The following is a 26,885-nucleotide window of genomic DNA, read 5'->3' on the forward strand; positions in this document are numbered from 1 at the left end:
GGTTGTCCCAGGGGTCACCTGAAGTAGCTGACAGGTACCGACTGTCTAAAAGGGCTGAAGCATTGGTTTTTGCTGAAGCTAAAACTCAGGAGAGTGGGAGGAATTCGGACAGACTATGGAGAAGAGTCTTTCCGTTGGTGACAGGGGTGCTGGTTCCTATTTTTGAGAAAGGGGACCAGACAGTGTGTTCCAACTACAGGGGGCTCACACTACTCAGCCTGCCTGGAAACGTGTACTCCAGGGTGTTGTAGAGGAGGCCTCAACCAATTGTCGAACCTCAGGTCAGAGAACAGTGGACTAGATCTTTACCCCTTGTAGAGCTACTGAGGTGATCATGAGAGTTTGACCATCCAGTCAACATGTTTTTTTTTAGACTTGGAAAAGGCTTACTACTGTATTCCCCAAGGGATTCTGTAAGGGGTGCTGGGGAAGTATGGGGTATCAGAGCTGCTTTTACAGACTATCCGGTCCCTGTATAACCAAAGCAAGAGCTGTGTCCACCATCATGGCACTGTGTGGAACTCTGCTCAATCAGTGTAATGTAATAAAAACACATGCAAAGCAAAGTTTTGTCTGTCTGGGATATGTTGTGTAATAGAAAATCAAGCTTTAAAAAGCCGTGCCAAATCAAAACCTTCTATACCATAGTGTACCTTGTGATGGGAAAAGCCACTAAACTAGTTCTTCTTCTTCTTTTTGGACCACCACAACACTTGTTATAGCAAAAAACTGGTGGTACAATGGCACCAACTCTGAAGTGGGCTGGAACAAAAAACGGTCTGGGGATGGGGGAACCAGAGCAACTAGAATATTGTGAATATTGTGGTCATGTTTATTGACCGTCATTCTAGAATAGCACCACTCTAGAGGCAGGCAGCCTTCTGCAGTAGTTCTGAACATACTGTGTCTTTCTTTGAATCTTCTTGAGATTTTTCCTGTGAAAACACAGAAATTTTTTTCTCTGCTGATTTGGATGCTGTGCTGCTGGGAGGACCTCTGCTGGTAACCATTTTTTTTTTTACATCTGTCATGATCCGTGACCATGGCAACAGGAAAGTTGTTAACCTGTTGGAGCAGTTAACTAAGTTTCACAAAGTTCAAGTAATGCCTGGAATAATATGTCATATCAAGATGAGTTGAATAGGAGGTGCAGAGAAGGAACAAAATGGAGAAAAAGGTAAAAGAGGGTTAAACCATTTTTCCCTTGATCATCATGGAAAGTGTGAAATAATTGGTGGATACAATGAACAAGCTTGGATCCCTGATTAGGACACAGCAGAAATATCAGGAATGCAATTTTATTTTTTCATACAGACCTGGCTGCAGGAACAACTCCAACACCTCTCTACTCAGCTTTGACTATATGGTCGGACAGAGACTGCACACAGAGTGGGAAGAATGAAGGAGGAGGATTACATAGTTTATTAACAACAGATTATGCAATCCTGGACAATTCAATGAGAAGGAGCGTCTCTGAACCCCAGATGTGAAACTTTTGGCTGTCAGTTTCTGTCAATGTTGTCTATTCAGAGAGTTCACTTGTGTTAAGTGCCAACACTGCATGTGCACTCATCAGCCAAGTTGTTGCCAAACTACAAAAAAAACACCCCAACCCATTGATGGCAACCTCTGACGATTTCTACCACACCTTCCTCTCTGCTACACTTTCCACATGTTTGTTAGTTCATTTATGTTTTATTTTGTTATCTATATCTATTGCAAAAGCAAATCTTTGATAACAATTAAAGGATAACTGCGGTATTTTCAACATTAAGCCTCTTTTCTGAGTCGTCTGCAATGTTTTAGAACCCCCCTTACCGCTTTTTTGATGTTTACTGCTGTCTCCGGTATTTGCCTAATTTTGATTCATCTCAACCTGCTTCAGAATGGCAAGTCATGTGCATGTCCAAAAAGGTCCGTAAAAGCACCATAAACATCCGTTTTCAAAATCATCAACTCACCGGAGTGGTTACTGGTGTGCACTGGTAATCCATATCAAATTTCGTTGCGAAAAGTTGCTTCTGTCGTATTTTATTTGACATTTTGTAAATCCCATCCATCCATCCATCAATTATCTTCCGCTGGTCCGGGGATCGGGTCGCGGGGGCAGCAGCTTGAGCAAAGAGACCCAAACGTCCCTGTCCCCGGCCACTTCCTCCAGCTCTTCTGGGGGGACCCCGAGGCGTTCCCAGGCCAGCCGAGAGACATAGTCTCTCCAACGTGTCCTGGGTCTTCCCCGGGGCCTCCTCCCAGTGGGACGGGCCCGGAACACCTCACTGGGGAGGCGTCCAGGAGGCATTCTCACCAGATGCCCGAGCCACCTCATCTGACTCCTCTCGATGCGGAGGAGCAGCGGTTCTACTCCGAGCCCCTCCCGGATGACCGAGCTTCTCACCCTATCTCTAAAAGCAGAGACCCGATTCTGAGGTCGCCAAACCGGACCCCCTCAATGCCCTGGCTGCGCCTAGAAATTCTGTCCATAAAAATTATGAACAGAATCGGTGACAAAGGGCAGCCCTGACGGAGTCCAACCCTCACAGGAAACATGTCTGACTTACTGCCGGCAATGCGGACCAAACTCTGACACCGGTCATACAGAGACCGAACAGCCCATATCAAGGAGTCCGGCACTCCATACTCCCGGAGCACCCCCCACAAGAGTCCCCGAGGGACACGGTCGAACGCCTTCTCCAAGTCCACAAAACACATGTAGACCGGTTGGGCGAACTCCCATGCTCCCTCCAGGATCCTGCGGAGGGTATAGAGCTGGTCCACTGTTCCACGGCCAGGACGAAAACCACACTGCACCTCCTGAATCCGAGATTCGACTATCTGGCGGATCCTCCTCTCCAGTACCCCTGAATAGACCTTACCAGGGAGGCTGAGGAGTGTGATCCCCCTATAGTTGGAACACACCCTCCGGTCCCCCTTTTTAAAGAGGGGGACCACCACCCCGATCGGCCAGTCCAGAGGCACTGCCCCCGATTTCCACGCGATGCTGCAGAGGCGTGTCAACCAAGACAGCCCCACAACATCCAGAGCCTTGAGGTACTCAGGACGGACCTCATCCGCCCCTGGGGCCTTGCCACCGAGGAGTTTTTTGACCACCTCGGCAACCTCAGCCCCAGAAATGGGAGGCCCCTAGTCCGAGCTCCCCAACTCTGCTTCCTCATCGGAAGGCGTGTCGGTAGGATTGAGGAGGCCCTCGAAGTATTCCTCCCACCGACTCACGACGTCCCTAGTTGAAGTCAACAGAGCCCCGCCCTCACCATACACGGTGTTGACGGTGCACCGCTTCCCCCCCCTGAGCCGCCGGATGGTGGACCAGAATCTCCTCGAGGCCGTCCGGAAGTCCTTCTCCATGGCCTCCCCAAACTCCTCCCAAGCCCGAGTTTTTGCCTCAGCAACCGCCGAGGCTGCGTTCCGCTTGGCCTGTCGGTACCCATCAGCTGCTTCCAGAGTCCCACTGGCCAAAAAGGCCCGATAGGACTCCTTCTTCAGCTTGACGGCTTCCCTCACCACTGGGGTCCACCAGCGGGTTCGGGGATTGCCGCCACGACAGGCACCGACCACCTTACGGCCACAGCTCCGGTCGGCCGCCTCAACAATGGAGGCATGGAACATGGCCCATTCGGGCTCAATGTCCTCCACCTCCCCCGGGACATGGTTGAAGCTCTGCCGGAGGTGGGAGTTGAAACTCCTCCTTACAGGGGATTCCGCCAGCCGTTCCCAACAGACCCTCACAATACGTTTGGGCCTGCCAGGTCTGACCGGCTTCCTCCCCCACCAGCGGAGCCAACTCACCACCAGGTGGTGATCAGTTGACAGCTCCGCCCCTCTCTTCACCCGAGTGTCCAGGACATACGGCCGCAAGTCCGACGATACGACTACAAAGTCGATCATCGAGCTGCGGCCTAGGGTGTCCTGGTGCCAAGTGCACATATGGACACCCTTATGCCTGAACATGGTGTTCATTATGGACAATCCGTGACGAGCACAGAAGTCCAACAACAAAGCACCACTCTGATTCAGATCAGGGGGGCCGTTCCTCCCAATACCGCCCCTCCAGGTCTCACTGTCATTGCCCACGTGAGCATTGAAGTCCCCCAGCAGGACGAGGGAGTCTCCCGGAGGAGCACTCTCCAGTGCCTCCTCCAGGGACTCCAAAAAGGGTGGGTACTCTGAACTGCCGTTTGGTGCATAAGCACAAACAACAGTCAGGACCCGTCCCCCCACCCTAAGGCGGAGGGAGGCTACCCTCTCGTTTACCGGCGTGAACCCCAATGTACAGGCGCACAGCCCCCCCACCACGGTAAGGTGACAGCTCAAGGGGGAGTATTTGACATTTTGTAAATCCCATTGAGTTCTATTGAAGACTGGATGTTCGTTGATATTACTCCGATTACGTGCCGATTACGTGCCGAAGGACAATGAACAATCGCCATCAATGGCGCCATCAAGTGGTGTGGATTATAGCAAGTCAGATTCAACTGCTGAGCGGAAGTTTATCCACGGCTGTGAGGTGGCTCAGAAAATAGTTCGAGCATGAACGAGCTGCCAAATAAAACACGACAGAAGCAACTTTTCGCAACGAAATTTGACACCCAGACTATTTTCACCACCCTGAACATGAGCTGTTCTAAATGGGAAATCAAATTAACCATCAATAATAATCACTTAGGTGTATTAACCCACTGATGGCTCTGTATGCCACACGTGTACACGAGAAAGTTTCTCGTGCGCACGAGAAACTTACACTTTTCAGGTGGTGTTAGAGTTCTAGAACCATAGCCTATGACTATCATCTTGCCGTTCTGCCTCTGGTAGAGTACTGCTCCCAATCCCTCCTGAGATGCATCTGTGTGGAGGACGAATGGTTGTGTCATCTCTGGGTACCCTAGGATGGGAGGCTCTAACAGTTTTTCTATGAGAGAGTTCAATGTCTTTTGGTGGTTCTCTGTCCACTGTATAGGAGTGGTAGGTGGGAAGTTACCTTTCTTCCTGGTTGCGGCCCTGACCTTCTCTCTGCTCATCTTATCAGGTGCTGTTGAGAGTAGCTGGTAGCGAGGCTGTGCTATCCTAGAGAAGTTTGGAATGTATGTTTGGTAGTATGAGAGGAATCCCATCACTCTTCTCAGCTCTCCCACGGTTTTAGGAGCTCTCTCCTTTAAGGCTTGAACAGGGGCCACTTCAGATGGATCCATAGTGTAGCCTTCTCCAGACACCAACCGTCCCAGAAATCTCACCTTCCTCTTCAACACTTCACACTTGCGGGGGCTGAGTTTGACCCCGTGCTCCTGATATCTTTGTAACACAGTTCTCAGGTGCTCGATGTGGTCCTCAAAGCTTGGGCTGTGGACCAAATTGTCGTCCAGATACGGCTGACATAACATCTCTCAATCCACGCAAACAGTCTTCCATGTTCCTCTGGAATTCCGCGGGCGCCGCACTCACCCCAAACGGGATTCGGACCCACTGGTACAGGCCCCAAGGGGTTATGAAAGCAGTCAGGGGCTGGCTCTCCTCATCCAGGAACCCCTGGTGATAGGCCTTCCCCTGGTCCAGTACGGAGAACCAGGACCTGCCAGTGAGTGTGTCAAGCATATCTTGGATTCTGGGAATGGGGTGGCGATCAGAGACTGACCTTTTGTTCAGTTCTCTGTAGTCACAACACAATCTTAAAGTCCCATCCTTCTTTCGCACGCACACGACTGGTGAGGAATACGGAGAGTGTGAAGGAACAATCCAGCCCCGATTCAACAAGTCCTGAATATACTCCTTCACCTCCTGGTGCAGTGGCTTTGGGACTGCCATGTATGTTTTCTTTACTGGAGTGGTGTCATGCAGCGTGATGTGGAGTTTCAATGAGGGGATTGAGCCAATGTCGTCATCGTCGTACGCAAATGCGTGACACTCCTCTCTCAGCAGCTGTTTGGTAGCCCTCCTCTGCTCCTCGTTTAAGTGACTAAGATCGACCGGAGGGTCCCACCAGGCGGGTTATTTTTTTTTAGTTGCCCTCACCTGTGGCTGATGCTGTGTTGTTGTTAACTTCACTCCCTCTCCTCTGTTCATCTGTTCAACGTTGGCCGCATAAGCAGTCTTGACTGTGTGCAGGTGACCAAGAACGGTGCGCTGGGTCAGGGTTACACTGTGTTTGTTTGTGTTGGCGATGGGGACTGGCACATAACCTGACCTTTTCCTGGGGACGCTGACTAGACCCTCCTCTATTACTACCCCCTCTGGCAATGTAGGTTCTTCACTTGGGACTAGAAGGAGGTCTTGGCCATGGTACTGAGCTCCAGTGTTGACATACACATACACTGTGGTGACCTGTTCAGCGCCTAAAGTGAGTGTCCTTTTTCCTCTGTGTACAATTCCTACATCTTCCTCACCAACAGGAGCATGGATAAGCTGAAGCACTGCTTGTGCTGTCTTGACTGTTATCCGGAAGGCCTGACACACAGAGTTGATTGTCTCTGTCTGACGACCGTCTCCTGTTATTTCCTCTATCACATTGTAGCCAATTATGGGCTCTTCGGCTACATGTGGGTCACTTGACACTAAAATAGGTACGAGAAGTGGCTTTGTCATGGCGGAGTCTTTCCCTAATCTGAACTCTACCTCCACCCAGCCCATGAAGGGTATTTCAGTCTGGTTGGCTGCCACTCCCAATAAAATGTCTGATCCTAACAGTTCACTGAGAGGTCGCACCATGCTGTGCGGTAAGTGCAGTTTTCTCCATTCTTCATTAATGATGGTCGTCTGAGCGCCTGAGTCCCATAATGCTTCCACTGGAACCGTATCCAGTGTACAATGGACAGTGTGTCGCTTTGCACTCAACTTGATGAGTCTTTCCTTGCGTTGTGGTGGGAGATAGTTGACTGATGAGATTTGAGGCAGTGTGGGAGGGGGGACAGGTTGCTGCATGATGAGACTGGATGATTCATGGGCTACCGAGGGTCCCGGCTCGGTAGCCCAGTCTCGTTTCCCTGCTGCTCTCTGGTCCGTCAACGTCCTCTGGAGAGATGCCCCTCTTGTCCACACTTAAAGCAATGTCTGCAGGAGTCACCTATCTGAGCTTCCTGACACGCCCTACAACCCCTGGGCCGACTACGGCTTGGTGAGAACATTTTCTCTGTTGGTCTGGCTTTTTTGGCCTCCACTGTCTGTAACATCAACTTTTTAATTTCTAGAACCTCAGCCTTGAGTGCTTTTATTGAGTCTGTCTCCATCTTGAGTCCCTGAGTTTTCTTGCCCTTCCCCGCTGCTTCACGGTTAGTAACTGTGTCATCTGCTGCCGCTGAGGTGTCAGGTGGATACACCTCCGCCTGCACTTCACTGACTTTTGGGGGCTTGTTTATGGCTGTCTTTCTCAGTTTTTGCTGTCTTTCTTGTTCTAAGTTTGCAGCTTCACTGATTCGCTCAATTAGCACCTCATCTGTGACAGTACGGTTATTGAGATATGGCTTGAGCTGGAACTTAACCGCATCACTGTAAAGACCAGTTTCTATGGAATTTTTTCTGGATTAGCTCTGGACTGCTCACCTTCCTCTCCTGCATCATCATCAGTGGATTTTCTCATTAGCTTCTCTTTCAGTTCTATTGCTCTGAATAAGAAATTATGTGCTGATTCTTTTGGCTCTTTTGAAAGTTTGATCTTGAGAAAGTTTTGCGTGCGTACGAGAAAGTTTCTGGTGCGCACGAGAAAGTTTTGCGTGGGCACGAGAAACCCTTGGGTTTTATTTTACTCTCCTATGTCATTTTAAGGGCTCGGTACGAAAGACTTGTTGTAGACTAACTATTTTACTTAAGCACATTTACTGGACCCATGCCAACATATCAGGACCGTTTTTGTTGGAGTTGTATCTTTTCTTAGAATACTGTGAGGCTTTATAGGTGACTTTGACACTGTTTTGTATTTGCGACTGGTTTTACATAAGTGGTTATTGTGTCCACAGTTCTGATTGTATCTTGGATTGCCATATGTCATTGGAATTGCAAGACCCTTAGCTTTCCAACGGTATATAACATATTTAGGTACATATAAAGGGGGGCTGAGGAAAACCCCAGATTTGCCCTGAAGTATGCAACGTCCCGCCGGCGGGACATAAAAACGTTAAGGGGTTCTTCTACAGAATACTATGAATAATAGAGAGACAATCAGGCATGTGTTGGAGGAGACGTTTGTAGATCAAGCCTCATTGCCACAGCACTGTTTCATCTGCTGCGGACATTTTGTTGAGCTTCCTGTTTGTCATTGATTCAACTTTATGCTCCATTTCTTTAACAGAAATTTAAACTAAAAGTGGAGTTTTTCTTTAGGAATAAAACCTATTTATCATTCAATGCCAGCAAATGGCCTGTTGCTGCCTCCTTTATAGCTCTTATTGATTATGGTGACGTGATCTACATGATCGCCTCTGCCAGCTCTCTACAGATGTTGGACGCTGTTTGTCACGGAGCACTAAGGTTCATAATGTGCTGTAAACCTCTCACTCACATCCTCATTACCTATACGCAGATTTTTGAAATGGTTTAATTTAATTTGAAAATCCATACTTGGTTTGCTGCCAGCATATTTATCTTCCTACATGTCATGTAGACAGAGCAGTCATAGACTTCGCTCACAGGTCTTTGTTACCTTTAGTGTTTCTTCAGTGCGTATAGAGTTTGGCAAAAAGATATTTTCTTCTTCTTTGACTTGGAACATGCTTCAACACGATCTGAAACTGTATTGTTTGATTCCATTTTAAATTATTTTAAGGAAGATAGAAAAAGCCTCATTGGAAACTTTCTTGTACTTTTGACGTGGTACTTTTTATTTAAATGTGTTTCCTGTATTGATGATTGTTGCTTTGTAACCAGTTGTCGGGGTCTGGAGTTTCTCCTCCTGTGTTTTTGGCTGCTGCTTCTCATTCTCTACTTTAGGTGGTGCCTGTTACCTGGATGGCTGATTACGGACAGGTGTTTCTCATCAAGATTCATCAAGGGGAAGCTTAAGAGGAGCCTGCTGCTAGCACTCCACCACCAGAGTGTTAACCTATGTGGTATGTCCTCTAGGCTCTTACTCCTGTTCCTTCCTAGAAAGATTTCACGACCTTGTGCTTCCTTCCCAGGTTTACGGCCGTGTTCTGGATTCCTCTCCAGAAAAGATCCTGGTCATACACTACCTTCAAGTTTTCAAGTTGTCTCATCTGCAGAGTTCCATGCTAGCAGTCTCCTTCGGACTCCTCTTGGTTCCACCTCCGATCGAATCCTTCTCACCCTCTCGCCACCCAGTAGGCTTCCTACTCGCATCATTACCTTACCTGGATCAGACGTTCACTTCAGCCACCAGCCTCTGGAGGCCATTGAAAACACTGTGTTTTGTCTGCCACTTTTTGCCCAAAATGCCTCAGTTTTGTGCCGTTTTTGGATGTAGCAATCGGTCTCACCGAGAGAAGGGAAAGGGTTACCATCGAGTACCTAAGGTAATCGCCCATAGAGGTGAGAAATGGAAAAAAACTCACAGAACAACGCCGCCAAAAGTGGATAGTTAACCTACGTTTACAGACTGGAGGAGCTGAATCTGCAAATGCTCGTGTCTGCGGTGACCACTTCGTCAAAGGTATGTGCGAAATTTAACTGTTTTGTAGTAGTGCAGTAAAGTATTATTTTGTTAAATGCCAATCAACAGTAATGTAATACGGGCTACGTTTGGGCTTTGTTTTGAAGGCTGTCCCAGCGCGTTGTTGGCTACTGAGTCAGTGGACTGGGCTCCAACGGTCAAGCTGGGTTACCAAAACACAGAGCTAAGACACCGTCATCGGTGTTTCATGCGATCTCTGAGAGTGGTTGATCTAAACAAAACAAATTTGTCACGTCGTCACAATCTTCACGTTTCAGTAGTATCCACGAAGTGCTTAAGTGCTAACAGGGCACATTAGCTCCCAAGTTCTTGACAACAGAATCGCTCGCTCTCTCTCTGCCATGTGCATTAGGCTAACAAAGACACAATGTCAGCATTTGGATATTTGGATCTCGGGATTTTATCAAAACATGAATGCCAACATTCACAGCTCGGCATTCAACATGTTAAGTTCTGCTTTACTGCCCAGCCCTGCACTACACACTGCATTTTCCATTGGGATAATGCACCATAAACAACACAGAAAACAAACTTACCCTGGCGAACACCAAAACACAATCATTCTGTAGACGTTTTACTCCGAGTTTGCTGATCCATCCGCTGTGGTAATAGTTGTATGCCTCCAAACTTTTGTGGGCCGTCATCTGTTGCTTGGTGTAGTAAGACGTCTGGAGAACCAGGTAGCTCGTCATGTCCACAGCCTCTATTTTCGGCAAATCGTTCCGGTTTTGCGAAAATTCGGACATTTTCATTAAGTATGTGTCATGCCCAATGTATTTCTCAACTAACGCCAAATACCTTTCCCTATGTGCTGGCTCCAAACCACTACAATATTCACTCGTCTCCATATTCTCCATGTTGTTGCTATGCTGTAGTCAAGCTTCCTGCCCACCAACTGAAATTCGCTCGCTCCCGTGATGACATAACTGAAACCCTCCTATTCACATTTTTAGTATTTATACTATTTTCAATTAATGTGGGGCTAAAATGTAATTTTTTTTTCCTATTTTCATTTCAATTTGGCATAGCATTCCAACTTTTTAGCAGACAGGGCTGGACTGTATAGCAGTAGTATACATTACATTTACTTGTTTACCATGGCTCGTTTGCGTGCGTCACTGTTTGGGGTCAGCTGCTATTTTGGGCACTGGGCAGACATAACGCAAAAAGCTGGCACTTGTTACACTTTTTTCTGGAGCATTATATTTCTTCCAAAGAAGCAAGGGTAGATGTTCTTCTAAAAACAAAATAAATCACTAACTGCGCTGCAATAGATTTTCCGAGAAAATTGAGCTGTCTCATGGGTGTCTAGGCAGCCAACCAAACTTTTAAAAACTGCATGAAGGTTAAAGTTATTACTTTAAGCTTCTCTCATAAGGGGAAAAAAATGCACCTAAAAATAATACTTTCACCTTTTTGGCCCTTTTCTTGAAAAGAGGTGTGGTATATCTTTCTATACAGCAATCCATAGCAGTGCACAAACCACTGAAATGGAAGCAACAATGTAAAAACAGCTCATACTGCAGAGGACCAAGAGTAGGATCTCTTGATCTATGAGGGCTATCAGGTTTGATGAAATCAGCCATGCAGGGCTGGCAAATCAGAACAGAGAGAGGGTTACTGTAAAGACACAAGGACACACACATGCACAAGTGCATACACAGCCAGTGAGATAAGGGCATTTCCTAAATCCTATCCCAATGTGCTTGTACGTTCCTCAAATACAGAGTATGCTCCCTAAATGGATTAAAGTGGTTTAGGGAGTGTGTGTGTGTATGTCTCTGTGTGCATGTGGGGGACCCTTTAGCTCCATTAGATTGACTGAGATCACTATCTCTCACTTCTCTGGCATCTCAGAATAACCACCTATCTGAACGCTCTCACACACACACACACGCACATGCTCTTTACTGAACATTCACTTGCACACGAATGCCTGCGTGATGACAAGGACAAAGACAGGAGGTGAAAAGAGAGAGCAAGGAGGAGAGGAAGGTGGGGGAGAGGTGCAAGACTCAACAAACTTTGTAGACCCACAGACTCTTTTTAAGTATATGAAAAAGCATGTGATACTCAGTTTATCTTGTCTTGGTTTTGATATCATATCATATATGTGTGCTTCCCTGTCTTTGTCCGGGACTTCTTGTATTTGACTGGGTGTGTTTATATAGCGGTGTGTGGTTGTGTCTACATGCAAGTGTGTTGATAGCACAGTAATGGGTTTTAGCACAGTGCTGAAGAGGGTTTTCAAATGGAGTCAGAGAGAATCAGAGAGGACAGGACATACTGCTGATGTCAACACAGAGAGATGAGATAACGTCTGTTCAGAGGTAGAGGAGAGGGGGTGGTATCAGCACAGTACTGGACACACAGCAGAGGCTGCTGATGCCAAAGATAAAACTGAACTCTGGATGCTCAAATCCCATCAGCATCAAGACGAGGCTGAATACCAACTGACAGGCTCTCTGAGTGGCCAACTGCAGACCTGGCTGCCTGATTTCCTGAATATATATATAATATGCCTGATGGACATACTGTGACCCGCCAACACATGGTTTGCTTGACTGATTAATGGTGGTGTCTTTCAGTCAGATGGTCAAAGTCACTTATCAGCCTCTCCAATAAAACTCGAAAAAGTAGATCAGTGCTGTTTTGCACAGACTTGTTGATGGCAGGAAGATGAAATTAATGGGGTCAGCAATGTTGAAAAAATAGCAGCTTCAGATGTTTGCATGTATACAAGAACAGGGCTGGTATAATTTACCCAATAAAGCGCTAGGATTTGGGTATCAAGCCTGTGACAATGAGGGAAAACAAAAGCATGCATCATGATGCACTAATGATGAGTATTCTTGCCATGGCAAAGTGATACCAACAAAGGGTAAATGCAAATGATCAGAACACCCAAAATGAGCAGGAAAAAAGTGAAGAGTAAAACTGGTACATAAGGCATTCTTTCTAGAATGGCACCACTCCAGAGATAGGCAGCCTGCTTTATTTTCTCTGGACCTACTGTGTTTTTCTTTGTATCTTTTTCAGATTTTCTACTAAGCTTTTTTTCTGTGAAAAGATGGATTTTCACATTTTCACATGATTCCTGGAGCATTCTTCTGTGCTGTTTTGGATGCTGTGCTGCTGGAAGGACTTCTGCTAGTAACTTTGTAATTTTTTTGCATCTGTTATGATGCGTAACCATGGCAATGGGAAAGTTGTTTACCTGTTGGAGCAGCTAAATGAGGTTTTCCAAAGTCCATGCAATACCTGGAATAAGACCCCAAATCAAGATGAGTTGTAGAGGAGACGTCTAGGATGAAGAGCAGGAACAAAATGGAGAAAAAGGAGGAGGAAGTTTAAACCATTTCTTCCCCTAATTATTATGGGAAGTGTGGGATAGCTGGCAGATAAACTGAGCAATCTTGGACCTCTGAAGAGACACACGCAGGAATATCAGGAATCCAATATTATAATATTGTTTTTTTATTGAGACATGGCTGCAGTAACAACTCTTAACACCTCTCTACTCAGCTTTAAGACTATATGGGCAGACAGAGACTGCAAACTGAGATATAGTAGTGAAGGAGGAAGATTACAGATTATGTAATCCTGGACATGTCACTGAGAAGGAGCATCTCTGCACCCCAGATGTTGAACTGTTGGCTGTGAGATTCTGACCCTCTTGCCTTCTGACAGAGTTCACCTGTGCTACCTGCTGATGTTGTGTGTGACATTGTGTGCTAAGTTGTTGCCAAGCAACAAAAACATCCCAACCCACGGATGGCAACCTCTGAAGGTTTCTACCACACCTTTCTCTGCTTCACTTCAACTTTATTCATGTTTGTCAGATGATTCATATTTTATTTTGTTATCTATCTATAACAGTAGCATATCTTTAATAACAACTAATACTGCAGTGATATAATTTAGTGATATTGAGCGGTTCCGGCTAGATATAGTCGGACTCACCTCGACGCATGGCTTGGGCTCCAGAACTAGCCTCCTCGAGAGGGGTTGGACTCTCTTCCACTCTGGAGTTGCCCGCGGTGAGAGACGCAGAGCAGGTGTGGGCATACTTATTGCCCCCCGGCTGTGCGCCTGTACATTGGGGTTTACCCCGGTAGACGAGAGGGTAGCCTCCCTCCGCCTTAGGGTGGGGGGACGGGTCCTGACTGTTGTTTGTGCTTATGCACCGAACAGCAGTTCAGAGTTTCCACCCTTTTTGGAGTCCCTGGAGGAGGCACTGGAGAGTGCTCCTCCGGGAGACTCCCTCGTCTTGCTGGGGGACTTCAATGCTCACGTGGGCAATGACAGTGAGACCTGGAGGGGCGTGATTGGGAAAAACGGCCCCCTCGATCTGAATCAGAGTGGTGTTTTGTTGTTGGACTTCTGTGCTCGTCACGGACTGTCCATAACGAACACCATGTTCAGGCATAAGGGTGTCCATATGTGCACTTGGCACCAGGACACGTTAGGCCGCAGCTCGATGATCGACTTTGTGGTCATATCGTCGGACTTGCAGCCGTATGTCCTGGACACTCGGGTGAAGAGAGGGGCGGAGCTGTCAACTGATCACCACCTGGTGGTGAGTTGGCTCCGCTGGTGGGGGAGGAAGCCGGTCAGACCTGGCAGGCCCAAACGTATTGAGAGGGTCTGTTGGGAACGGCTGGCGGAATCCCCTGTAAGGAGGAGTTTCAACTCCCACCTCCGGCAGAGCTTCAGCCATGTCCTGGGGGAGGTGGGGGACATTGAGCCAAAATGGGCCATGTTCCGTGCCTCCATTGTTGAGGCGGCCGACCGGAGCTGTGGCCGTAAGGTGGTCGGTGTCTGTCGTGGCGGCAACCCCCGAACCCGCTGGTGGACCCCAGTGGTGAGGGAAGCCGTCAAGCTGAAGGAGTCCTATCGGGCCTTTTTGGCCAGTGGGACTCTGGAAGCAGCTGATGGGTACCGACAGGCCAAGCGGAACGCGGCCTCTGCGATTGCTGAGGCAAAAACTCGGGCTTGGGAGGAGTTTGGGGAGGCCATGGAGAACGACTTCCGGACGGCCTCGAAGAGATTCTGGTCCACCTTCCGGCGGCTCAGGGGGGGGAAGCGGTGCACCGTCAACACCGTGTATGGTGAGGGCGGGGCTCTGCTGACCTCAACTAGGGACGTCGTGAGTCGGTGGGGGGAATACTTCGAGGGCCTCCTCAATCCTACCGACACGCCTTCCGATGAGGAAGCAGAGTTGGGGAACTCGGACGTGGGGCCTCCCATTTCTGGGGCTGAGGTTGCCGAGGTGGTTAAAAAACTCCTCGGTGGCAAGGCCCTGGGGGTGGATGAGGTCCGTCCTGAGTTCCTCAAGGCTCTGGATGTTGTAGGGCTGTCTTGGTTGACACGCCTCTGCAGCATCGCGTGGACATCGGGGTGGTGGTCCCCCTCTTTAAAAATGGGGACGGAGGGTGTGTTCCAACTATAGGGGGATCACACTCCTCAGCCTCCCTGGCAAGGTCTATTCAGGGGTACTGGAGAGGAGGATCCGCCGGATAGTCAAATCTCGGATTCAGGAGGTGCAGTGTGGTTTTCGTCCTGGCCGTGGAACAGTGGACCAGCTCTATACCCTCAGCAGGATCCTGGAGGGTGCATGGGAGTTTGCCCAACCGGTCTACATGTGTTTTGTGGACTTGGAGAAGGCGTTGGACCGTGTCCCTCGGGAACTCTTGTAGGGGGTGCTCCAGGAGTATGGAGTGCCGGACTCCTTGATATGGGCTGTTCGGTCTCTGTACTGTATGACCAGTGTCAGAGTTTGGTCCGCATTGCCGGCAGTAAGTCGGACATGTTTCCTGTGAGGGTTGGACTCCGTCAGGGCTGCCCTTTGTCACCGATTCTGTTCATAATTTTTATGGACAGAATTTCTAGGCGCAGCCAGGGCGTTGAGGGGGTCCGTTTTGGCGACCTCAGAATCGGGTCTCTGCTTTTTGCGGACGATGCGGTTCTGTTGGCGTCGTCGGGCCGTGACCTTCAGCTCTCACTGGAGCGGTTTGCAGCCGAGTGTGAAGCGGCTGAGATGAGACTCAGCACCTCCAAATCTGAAACCATGGTCCTCAGCCGGAAAAGGGTGGAATGCCCTCTCCGGGTCGGAAATGAGATCCTTCCCCAAGTGGAGGAGTTCAAGTATCTCGGGGTGTTGTTCACGAGTGAGGGACGAATGGAGCAGGAGATTGACAGGCAGATCGGTGCGGCGTCTGCAGTGATGCGGGCTCTGCACCGGCCCGTCGTGGTGAAGTAGGAGCTGAGCCAGAAGGCGAAGCTCTCGATTTACCGGTCAATCTATGTTCCTACCCTCACCTATGGTCACGAGCTGTGGGTAGTCACTGAAAGAACGAAATCGCGAATACAAGCGGCCGAAATGAGTTTCCTCCGCAGGGTGTCTGGGCTCTCCCTTAAGGGCCGTGTATACTCTCGCACCAGTGTGTCGCAGTGAGCTTGTCGCAGACACGACGCAGTTATTTTTGATTTATGCCTACTTTTGAAGCGCTGTCTGCGCTATGTTAATCCCACGCCACAACGCAAGAGGGACAATCACGAACAATCTAGGATTGTGGGTGTTACGGTTATGGAGGTCATTCAACAACAATGGTGACTGGACGAATGCCACTTTGATTGAGATGCAGCTGATCGATCTAGATCTACTACTGGAGCTGGCAGAGAGGCGAAAGAATCGTCACGGTTAGCACGGTTAGCATCACCATTAGCCGGTTAGCAAACCGGAAATACGCATAGTGTAGAGCGGATGTAGAGTTGACCAATCAGAGGCCTCCTTTCTCTCCTCCCTGCAGCGATGTCTGCGGCACTGTCTATGGCACTGTCTGCGGTGAGTTACAATTTTGGGGAGGTGCACCAGAGTGTCTGCGTAAGGGGCGGGGGCATGTCTGCGTTAACTGCGACACACACGCAGATGACCTGGTTTCCGACCATAAATCAGCCTTTAGAGATAGGGTGAGAAGCTCGGTCATCCGGGAGGGGCTCAGAGTAGAACCGCTGCTCCTCCGCATCGAGAGGAGACTATGTTTCTAGGCTGGCCTGGGAACGCCTCGGGGTCCCCCCAGAAGAGCTGGAGGAAGTGGCCGGGGACAGGGACGTCTGGGCTTCTCTGCTCAAACTGCTGCCTCCGCGACCCAATCCCCGGACAAGCGGAAGATAATGGATGGATGGATGGATATTGAATTGAACTGAATTGAATACAGAAATTGCACATGGATAAAAAAAAAAAGTAGTGTGAATAAAAATTAAACATTGGGAGTATTTTTGTTTTTTTACAGAAACACAGAATGGGTGCTATTTTCCTGGTGCCTCATCAAAAAAGTGCTCCCAGACAGTGGCGCTTTTAATTTGACGACATCAGTGACTTTATGACACCTCTCTAATTTAAAGTGTCAGGAAGTTGACAACAGGCATTTGTTCACTCTTTGTTTGAAAGCATAAAACTGATGAAATCAAACCGACATGGACCCACATACTTGCCAAACATCTTTAACACTGTGCATTACAATCCTCGCTAATGACAAGATATGCCTACTTGGGCTGTCCTCCAGCTGCACGGTGCTGTGGTGGTTAGCACCGTTGCCTCACAGCAAGAAGGTTCTAGGTTCAACTCCCAGCTGGGGCTTTTCTGTGTGGAGTTTGCATGTTCTCCCTGTGTATGGGTTCTCTCTGGGTACTCAGGCTCCTCCCATTGTAAAAAAAAACATGCATGTTAGGTTAATTAGTGTCTCTAAATTGTCCCTAGAAGTGGATGTGTGTGTGGTTGTTTGTGTCGTTTGCCTCTGTGTGGCCCTGTGATGGACTGGCGACCCGTCCAGGGTGTTCCCTGCCTCTTGTCCGATGACAGCTGGGATAGACTCCAGGATGGGTTGTCCACATTTAGGTACCCAGCATTGAAAAGCATGAAGTATCCAACACGCATTTAATAGTTCATCTTAGTATTATGTTTTGATCATAAAACTAGCACAAGCTTGTACTTTACATGACCAAACACACTGAACAACAATGATAACCTTAACAATTGTAGAGGAAGTCTTTTCCTTGAGGATGAGGTGAAATGATTTCTGCTGTTTGGAGTATCTCACACCAAAACTCAATCTATATTGAGTGTGCTGCCATCCCGCCCCGATCACCTCTTAATGTTTACAGTCATAAAAACTTTTATTGGGGGTAATCAGTTAGCTGTACCACAGCTATAATGTGCATCTGTAAAAGCCCTGAAAACAGGAATTTTAGTCAAACACTCGGACACAAACTTTCCTCTGCTTGTGCTTGTATTGACTGAGAATAGGCAACTTTGTTACAAGCATGCAAATGTGAGCACAGGTATCATCACAGGTACAGTTGTTGCTTGTCTTAAAGCCAAAATTATAAGCACAAAAGAAACTAACCAGCAAGTATATTGTGATTCACAGTTTTCAAGTCATATTTCAAAACACACAGAATTAGCGATAAACTTACTCAGCAGTCTCAGAAATGAGATAAAAAGGTTTATTTTGGCATCAGACACTTTCGTTGTCTCTTAAACTTTTCCAAGTACGCCCTTCATGGAACGTAGAAAGTTGATCCCAGAGAGCCAGCCAAGTGGGTATGCATTTGTATGTGAAGCAGTAATGAGGAGTTTTACTGTGTGTGCGTGTGTCTCAATCTATGTGTGCATACATAATAAGGGCATGTAACTAAATGTGGGAGGATCCATTATAACTAAAAGGTCAGTTATTGGCTATTTGCCTTTAAGACTATTGGGGCAGTGTCAGATTAGCAGTTAAACGTCCATCCACAAAGCATTGGGCCAGATGAGTTTGACTTGAAGAGCCAAAAGTGAGGAAATTACTTGGAAATCCAACAGCTATACAATTTAATATAGATTTCGAGAAAATAGCGCCAAGCGATTGTGAGGTCTGACTTTTTCTGGATGAACGATTTTGTGATGCAAATGTATTACTCTTTTGAACGCATATTATTTTGAGAAGCAAAACACTTTATTTTTGTGGCCCCAGCCAACTAGCCGGACTACCTTCGTCAACGCCAAAACGAGGCTGGAACTGGGCTCACAGGACGCAGCAGGGGGTAGGTCAAAACAATGTGTGTGTGTGAATCTGCCCTTGCTTTCCCAGGCTTTCCTAATTGTTTTGTCTTTCTACTCCTGGATCACTTTAGGTCATAATGGAAAAGTACTGAGACTTATTTCATTCATAATGTCTAAGAACAAAGCCAATTTTAACAGAGTTCTTGGGAGGGAAAAATCAGTTTGAAAAAAGAAAACAAAAAGATAATAGTAATAATAATAATAATAATAATAATAATAATAATGACAATCCATTGTCATCAAAGCTTAATCAACTTTACAATTCTGAAAAAAAATCTACAGTGAATAATCAGAAGATACTTTAGAAAGTCCACCACTTTTCAACTGCTTTCATCTCATCACCAAACTCAGCATCAGAAGCTTGCAGATAAATATGAGATCAAACTTGGTGAACTTTTAAAACCTTTCTCCAGACAGAAAATGGTAATGAACAGGGGTGAATAGGTCATGCTTTCAGCATGTGTTGCAGTTAGTAGTACAACACAGTTTTCACTGAGAAAAGAAAGGTTTTATTTACAGAAGTACAGGCAGATTCAGGAAGAATCCATCACATCATCTGTAAAAAACCCTAAAAGTGAAAAAAGGAAGGTTTCTGCAACAAGATAATGATCCTAAACACACCATAAAATGCACAATGGACCACCCCAAGAGATGCTGACTGAAAGTTTTTGTAAAGACCTCTCATTTTACAACACAAACATCACTAAAAATACGTAGAAGGACATCACAAGCCTGTCCTGAATGCCAACATAAGAAAACTTGAGATGCTTTCCAAAAAAAAAAAGAAACGCAACCCCTGAATCTTTTGTCTTTATCACTCTTTGTTGTTCAGAGATTGAGTCTGTAGCTCAGCACAGATACTTGGGAATTCTTATTGATGACTCTCTTTCTTTTATATGAATCAAATAGTGAAAAACTAAAGTCAATCTGTTTTTTTTTTTTTGTTTTTTGTTTTTTTTTAAGAATCAAGTCTTGTCTTTATTTTAAGGCCAATAACAGACATGTTGGTGCCACTTTTCTGTCTGTGCTGGATTATAGTGATGTCATTTATTTACATGCTTCTTGGCAAAACCTACATGCCCTGGCTAGTCTACTACAGAACACTGAGGTTCATTACAAACCTTAAAGCTCTCACTTGCCACTGTGTGTTGGATTCTCGGGTCGGATGATGTGCCTCATCTTCCCTTTGACCGAAACACTGGCAAGTTCTCATTTATAAAGCTTTTCTTTGCCTTTTTCCATTTAACCTACAGACCTGTATCCTCGAAGAAAGTATGGAAGTAATTGCTTCCACTCCCAAGATGTCTCCCTTCATAACTACATTTTATACCGAGTCGGGGGGAAAGGCTCTTAAATATACTGGCTCCTATATTCTATTAGGACATACCAAAACATGCATGATAATAATTTCCTTTAGTTATAACTCACGTCTTAGAAGAACATGTGTATTTGATACATACTGAAATCTCAATGTAATTACAAAAGGAACTTGCCCATTTTAGATTTAATGTTATGGAGAGAACCACAGCTCAGTATAGAGCAGTGTGAATGTCTGCTCTGCTGTGTTAGAGCCCAACATATGTCCCGGTGTTCTCATACACTTGATATGGCCGGGAGCCTAAAAAGAGGGGGAGAAAAAACAGGGTGTTCTCACAAGACTCCTAAATAGCTGAAATATCTAACACAACAACAAGGAGGAAAAACATACATCGATACACAACGCATGTGCACGCTCACACAATCATGGGCCCTAAGCAAATCAGAAGTGACGCCTCCGCCTGCGCATGCCAGGGACATACAGAGAGTGCACGGGAGAGCGAGAGAGAAGGACTGGGAGAGAGACATTGTGTCTGAATGGGATGTGGCGTGCCTGCCAGTGTATGCCAGGATCATACAGTACCCATTCCAAGTGCAAAAGCACATATACAACAGAAATGCCATATAAGCAGTAGGATGTCCAAGTGAGTGGGATACTGGAACAAGATATAGTTTTTCCCTTTCAGTGTGTTTTCACTAACACATTCTCAGTAATGCACTAACAGAAGTAATGTTGTCTATACACGTTTGTTTTCACACACTGCTCGCTTATACACTGCCTTGTCTGTAACAAAAAAGCAGAAAACATTAAAGGGGCACTAGGTAGCATTTTCACCTAAAATTATAGCCTTCAGGAGTTTACCAAAGGTTAAACAAGTCAATAGTAAGCGAATGAAGCCCGTCTCGCTCCCAACAGGGGTCTGTATGCTGAGAATCCCATATGTAACTTCGGCAGGAGCGACCCGCTTCTGAAGTCTCGCGATGCGCGAGAAGAGTCGTTTGTGTTTACAGCACTTAGCTAGGTACTGTATGCTAGTTGTAGTTGTAGGCTATGTGTTCGCTTGCGTTGAAGAGCCAACACCAAGCGTTTCATATTCTGCCTTTCACAGACTGAATATGAAACGTTCGATGTTGGCACTTCCCATCTTTGTGAAATTTCTCCAAGCGTGATCTTGTTCATCTACCATAGTGATCTGCGTTTTAGATCGTAAAGAGACAGGTTAGCCTGGCCCTTCTGATGATGGTGCTCTAATTCCTCTTGAGTTCGAGACGTAGCCTAGCTTCAGAAATACACAGACTGACCTGATTAGAATAAGAATAGCGTTTTGATCCGAATAAGAATTGTTATCTACACATGAAAATGGATTAATTTGTTCGGATTATGATTGTAATCGGAATAGTGTAGAGCTAGTCTGCGTTTATTGCGGCGTGTATGTTGGTAGTGCCTGCGCGCATCTGTCTAAGATGTAACTTTTGTAAGTGTCTGCTAATACAAAGGAATCACTCCACGAATACACCATGATGAGGGAAGAATCCCATTCAAGATCCATCCATCCATCCATCCATCCATCCATCATCTTCCGCTTGTCCGGGGATCGGGTCGCGGGGGCAGCAGCTTGATCAGAGAAACCCAGACGTCCCTGTCCCTGGCCACTTCCTCCAGCAACAGTATTATAGCATATTATCTTGAGTTCTCTCTTTAGAAAATCTCTGATTATAGTATCTTACGTGGGCAGTCTACACTTGTGAATCAGATGACCTAACTGCACTGACTAAATAACACAACGGCAGCATTCGCCACAATGTTTAGTTAGTGGATGTGTATAATACAAACATGCAAAACAACCAAATTATCATAGGAAAAACGGACAATGTACAGAAGACATGGTCTCTGTCGTTTATCTGCCAGGTTGCACGAATAGGTCTGATTGACCAGTAGAGATCGCTATACTGCCGCTATACTACCTTGTATACCTTTAACACCCTCTGGATTTAACTAAGCAAAAGGTGAGAGCTTCCCAGCTGCGGTCTCAGCTGTCAAAAGGTTATCTAACCTCAACTGACACAGTGAGCAGCTTTTCATTCCTTAAACAACCATTCTGTGGTTTCTGGAAAAGATGTTACTCTGTTTCAGAGGGGGACATTTGCTTGGTCAGCATCATGCAAATAAAACAACTAATGGTATTGCTGTGACTACTAAAAATGGGTTAAGAACCGTCCAACACATTGTTAAAACCTGGAAGGCTAGTGATGAACCATCCTCTTCAGCTAAGGGATGTCATCGAAAGAAAAGCTGGAATGATTGTGGTCAGAGATCACTTTAACGTTTGGTGTCATCACATTTAAAGTTATTGGAGATAAAATTATGTAGACAGCAGAACTCACAATAGTGTTTCATAGTAGCCACGGGAATTCACCTGTGTCACCATTGTTGCTGTCTACATTCCACCCAGCGCCAACACGAAGCAAGCTCTGAGTGTTCTCTACAACAACATCACGGACATGCAAACCACACACCCGGAAGGCGTTTTTATTGTTGCTGGGGATTTCAACCAAGCCAACATGAAGACTGTGCTTCCCAATTTTCACCAACATGTGGACTTTGCTACCAGAGGGGAGAACACTTTGGACCTTGTTTACACCAACATAAAGAAGGCCTACAGAGCAGCCCCCCGCCCCCACCTGGGCTCCTCAGACCATCTCTCTGTGATGCTAATTCCTGCATACCAGCCCCGGCTCACCAGAGAAAAACCTGCGGTGAAGAAGGTGAGAGTATGGCCTGAGGGAGCTTTGTCTGCACTGCAGGACTGTTTTGAGTGCACTGAATGGAGCGTATTCAAAGAGGCTGCAACAGACAACCAGCTCACCAACGTGGAGGAGTATGCTACATCTGTGTCGGACTATATCAGCTGGTGTATGGAGAAAGAGACTGTAACTAAAACTATAGTCACACGGGCCAACCAGAAACCCTGGATGACCAAAGTGGTGCGAGCGAAGCTGACAGAACGCAATGCTGCGTTCAAATCTGGTGATGCGGTGGCTCTCAGATCGGCGAGGGCCAATCTGAACCGTGCCATCAGAGACGCCAAGCGAGCCCACAGTCGGAAAATCCAAGGTCTCTTCCAAGACTCCAGCAACACAAAACAACTGTGGCAGGGCATCCAGACCGTCACGGATTATAAACCCACACCCCCATCCTGTCAGAACGATACCGGCTTCCTCAACGAGCTCAACAACTTCTTCGGAAGATTCGAAGAGCTGAACAACACCCCTGCGAGGAATGCGACTCCACACCCCGACGAACAGGCACTCAGACTCGAAACCACGGCTGTGCGGAGAGCTCTGAGGAAGGTTAACGCACGGAAAGCTGCAGGCCCTGACAACATTCCAGGTCGGCTGATGAAGGAATGCTCAGACCAGCTGGCCCACGTGCTCACGGACATCTTCAACACGTCCCTGAACCAGGCCGTCGTCCCCCGGTGCTTCAAGTCCGCCACCATCGTCCCGGTCCCGAAAATGTCCACAGTCACGTGCCTTAACGACTACCGACCCGTCGCACTCACATCTTCCATCATGAAGTGCTTCGAAAGGCTAGTTAAGGACCACATCACTTCCACACTCCCCCCATCACTCGACCCGTTCCAGTTTGCATACCAGCCCAAGCACTGCACTGAGGATGCAGTCTCCACTGCTCTACACCTGAGCCTGGAGCACCCACGTGCGGATGCTGTTTCTGGACTTCAGCTCAGCATTCAACACGATAATCCCCCAGGACCTGGAATGCAAATTGGGCCCCTTGGGACTGAATACCCCCCTGTGCAACTGGCTGCTGGACTTCCTCACCGACAGAACCCAGTCTGTCAGAGTGGGGAACAACACCTCCAGTGTCATCACCCTGAACACTGGTACCCCTCAAGGCTGCGTCCTGAGCCCCCTGCTGTTCACCCTGATGACCCACGACTGTCGTCCACGCTTCAGATCCAACCACATCCTGAAGTACGCAGACGACACTACAGTAGTGGGCCTCATCCGGGACAACAACAAGGTGGCCTACAGGGAGGATGTGCATCATCTGGTGGACTGGTGCAGAGGTAACAACCTGATCCTGAATGTCAACAAGACCAACGAGATCATCGTTGACTTCAGGAGATCCAGACCCAGCCACTCACCACTCCTCATCAACGACTCAGCTGTGGAGGTCGTCAGCAGCACCAAGTTTCTGGGGGTGCACATCACAGACAACCTCAGCTGGTCACCCCACATCACATCACTGGTGAAGAAGGGACAACAGCGCCTGCACTTCCTGCGTATGATGAGGAGAGCTTCCCTCCCTCCCCCCATCCTCCAGACCTTCTACAAAGGGACAATTGAGAGCCTGCTGACCAGCTGCATCTCCCTCTGGTCTGGGAGCTGTAAGGCCTCCGACTGGAAGTCTCTGCAGAAGGTGGTGAGGACAGGGGAGAAGGTCATCGGGACTCAGCTCACACCTATCAGAGACATAGCAGACAGGCGCTGCCTGTCCAGAGCCCACCAGATCCTCACAGACCCCACCCACCCCAACCATGGACTATTCCCCCTGCTGGCGTCCGGCAGAAGGTTCCGAAGCATCTTCTGCAGGACAACCAGATTGAGGAACAGCTTCTTCCCCCTGGCCATAAGACTGCTCAACGCACATCCATCCATCTCCCCCATATAACAACAACCCACCCCCCCCAATTGACATGGACAATTACTTGCACTTTACTTTACACACTTCTGTCTGTGCAATTTCCCTTAGGCTGAGTGCAATATTTTAGTAACACTTTTGCACTAAGTGCATTTTATTTATTTCTATATTTTTTTATATTCTTTATTCCGAGTGCTGGCACACAGCACTTCCACACCGTTTTATATTGTACAGTCTGTATAGCTTGGATATCTAGCGATGTTGACCGGTAGTCGAGGAACGACATTTCGTTGTCAAAAGTCACTTGTGTTTTTTGTGCAATGACAATAAAAGAAAGTCTAAGTCTAAGTCTAGTGAACGTGCATCTCCATGCGCACACTGCAAAGCAAACCTGAGGTTCTGCAACATTAGGAGTCCAATAATTTGGTCAGCTGAATAAAACAGTTTCATCAACAGTTTCTTTCCTCCCTGGTGGCGCAGGCGACGGCAATGCCAGGATTTATCTTTCATGTGAAAGAGTGGTTCAGGAGGAATGAGCAGTGGCGGTTGGTCAATAGAGGGCGCTAGAGCGCCGCCCCTCCCTTGAATCAACCATAACAAATATGAAATTAATTATACATTTTACATTGCGTTTTTACTTGTGCAGTGGTGTGATAGACTCTGCTGTAGGCTACATGCCACTGCCAGCAACCATTAAATGCTTTCGACTTTAAGCTAGGCTTGCTATTTGCTATTGGATATAAAGCCCTCCTCCAGGTGGTCGCCGGTAACACTGGAGTCTATGAGAGCTAGCAAACTTTTTTACCGCGAACAAGCAGAGGCAGCTTTTCATTGGCGCATGAAAAATTGATTCTAGTTCGCAGCTCTGTGCGCCCAGACCAATGGCAGAGTTTTCCTTATTTTTAATCTTAACGTGATTGGACAATTCATCGAATCAATCACGTCCATCAAGCAAGCATCCGAGGAAGCGCCGGGCTCTCGGGGAAGAAGACCACAGACAGTAGGATTGCTGCAGAGGTGAGTCTCTGTTGTAGAAATTAGTTGTTGTCAATTTTTCAGTGCAGTCAAGTCAAGTCAGCTTTATTTATATAGCACATTTAAAAACATCAGAATTGATCCAGTCTTCTATATTATTCCTCAAAACATTAGACACACCTACCTTTTAATGTGGTCTTTGTTTTTCCTGAATATTTGTACATTTTGCAATAGAATAGGAAATTCAGAACCATCATCCCTCCCTACTATTATGTTGTGGTTATGGTATAACATATGGTCTATTCTAATTACAGTAGCCTATATTTCTTTATCTATTCTGTCCCAAAACTCTTTATTTAAGGTCAACAATATCCAAAGTATCTCTCTAATTGTATTAATACTTGAACAATGGTCTAGTTTAGGTGGTTTTTAGAATTTGTGTGTTGTGTTCCGATTGTGAGGTGCTATTTGACCCGTCACGCGCAACTGCGCCCCCCCCAACAAATTGAATCACCAGCCGCCACTGGGAATGAGACATAATTTTCACACATGGATTGACAACCAGAGTTCAGACCTTAACCCCACTAAGAGTCTTGTGTTGGAGAAGACTTGACAAAGCGGTCAGACTCTCTGACTCTCATCAGTTCTGTGCAACTCTGGAGAGAAATAAATTATGTGTCTTTGCGCATTCCTGGTACAACAAAAAAGTAGTGTGTGTGTGACTGTTTTGGCTGAGCAGTGTTCTTTTATTTTCTGTTTGGATTTCGGTTTAGATATTTAAGATTGCTTTTAAACGTTTGAATCGAGTATGATTTCATGATCAATTGAAAACTGATTTAATTTTGTTCAAGCCCAATCTGACATTTTCAAAAGCAGATAGCTCCATACAAATATACCATTACTGACAAGTTCTTCTCTTTGAAGAAGGTTGCACTGTGGGTAACCCAGTGCAGCCCGGGGGGGATCAAATTGTTGTGACATATAGTTTTATAAAGTGGGTGAGTAAATGGCAGAGAAACAAACTGGATGTTTTCAGTAAAGTTCATAAAAAGAAAAGAAAAGAAATAGCGCAGGGACACAACAAATGCATGAAAACACATGTGATAGATTTTTTTCTAACCGCTCAGTAATCCTTAGTGCTTTGATAGAAGTCAACTGAACTTCTTTTCTTGGTTCCTGAAGACATATCACCT

This window comes from Odontesthes bonariensis, chromosome 13 (genome assembly GCF_027942865.1).
Source record: "Odontesthes bonariensis isolate fOdoBon6 chromosome 13, fOdoBon6.hap1, whole genome shotgun sequence".
NCBI classification, from domain to species: domain Eukaryota; kingdom Metazoa; phylum Chordata; class Actinopteri; order Atheriniformes; family Atherinopsidae; genus Odontesthes; species Odontesthes bonariensis.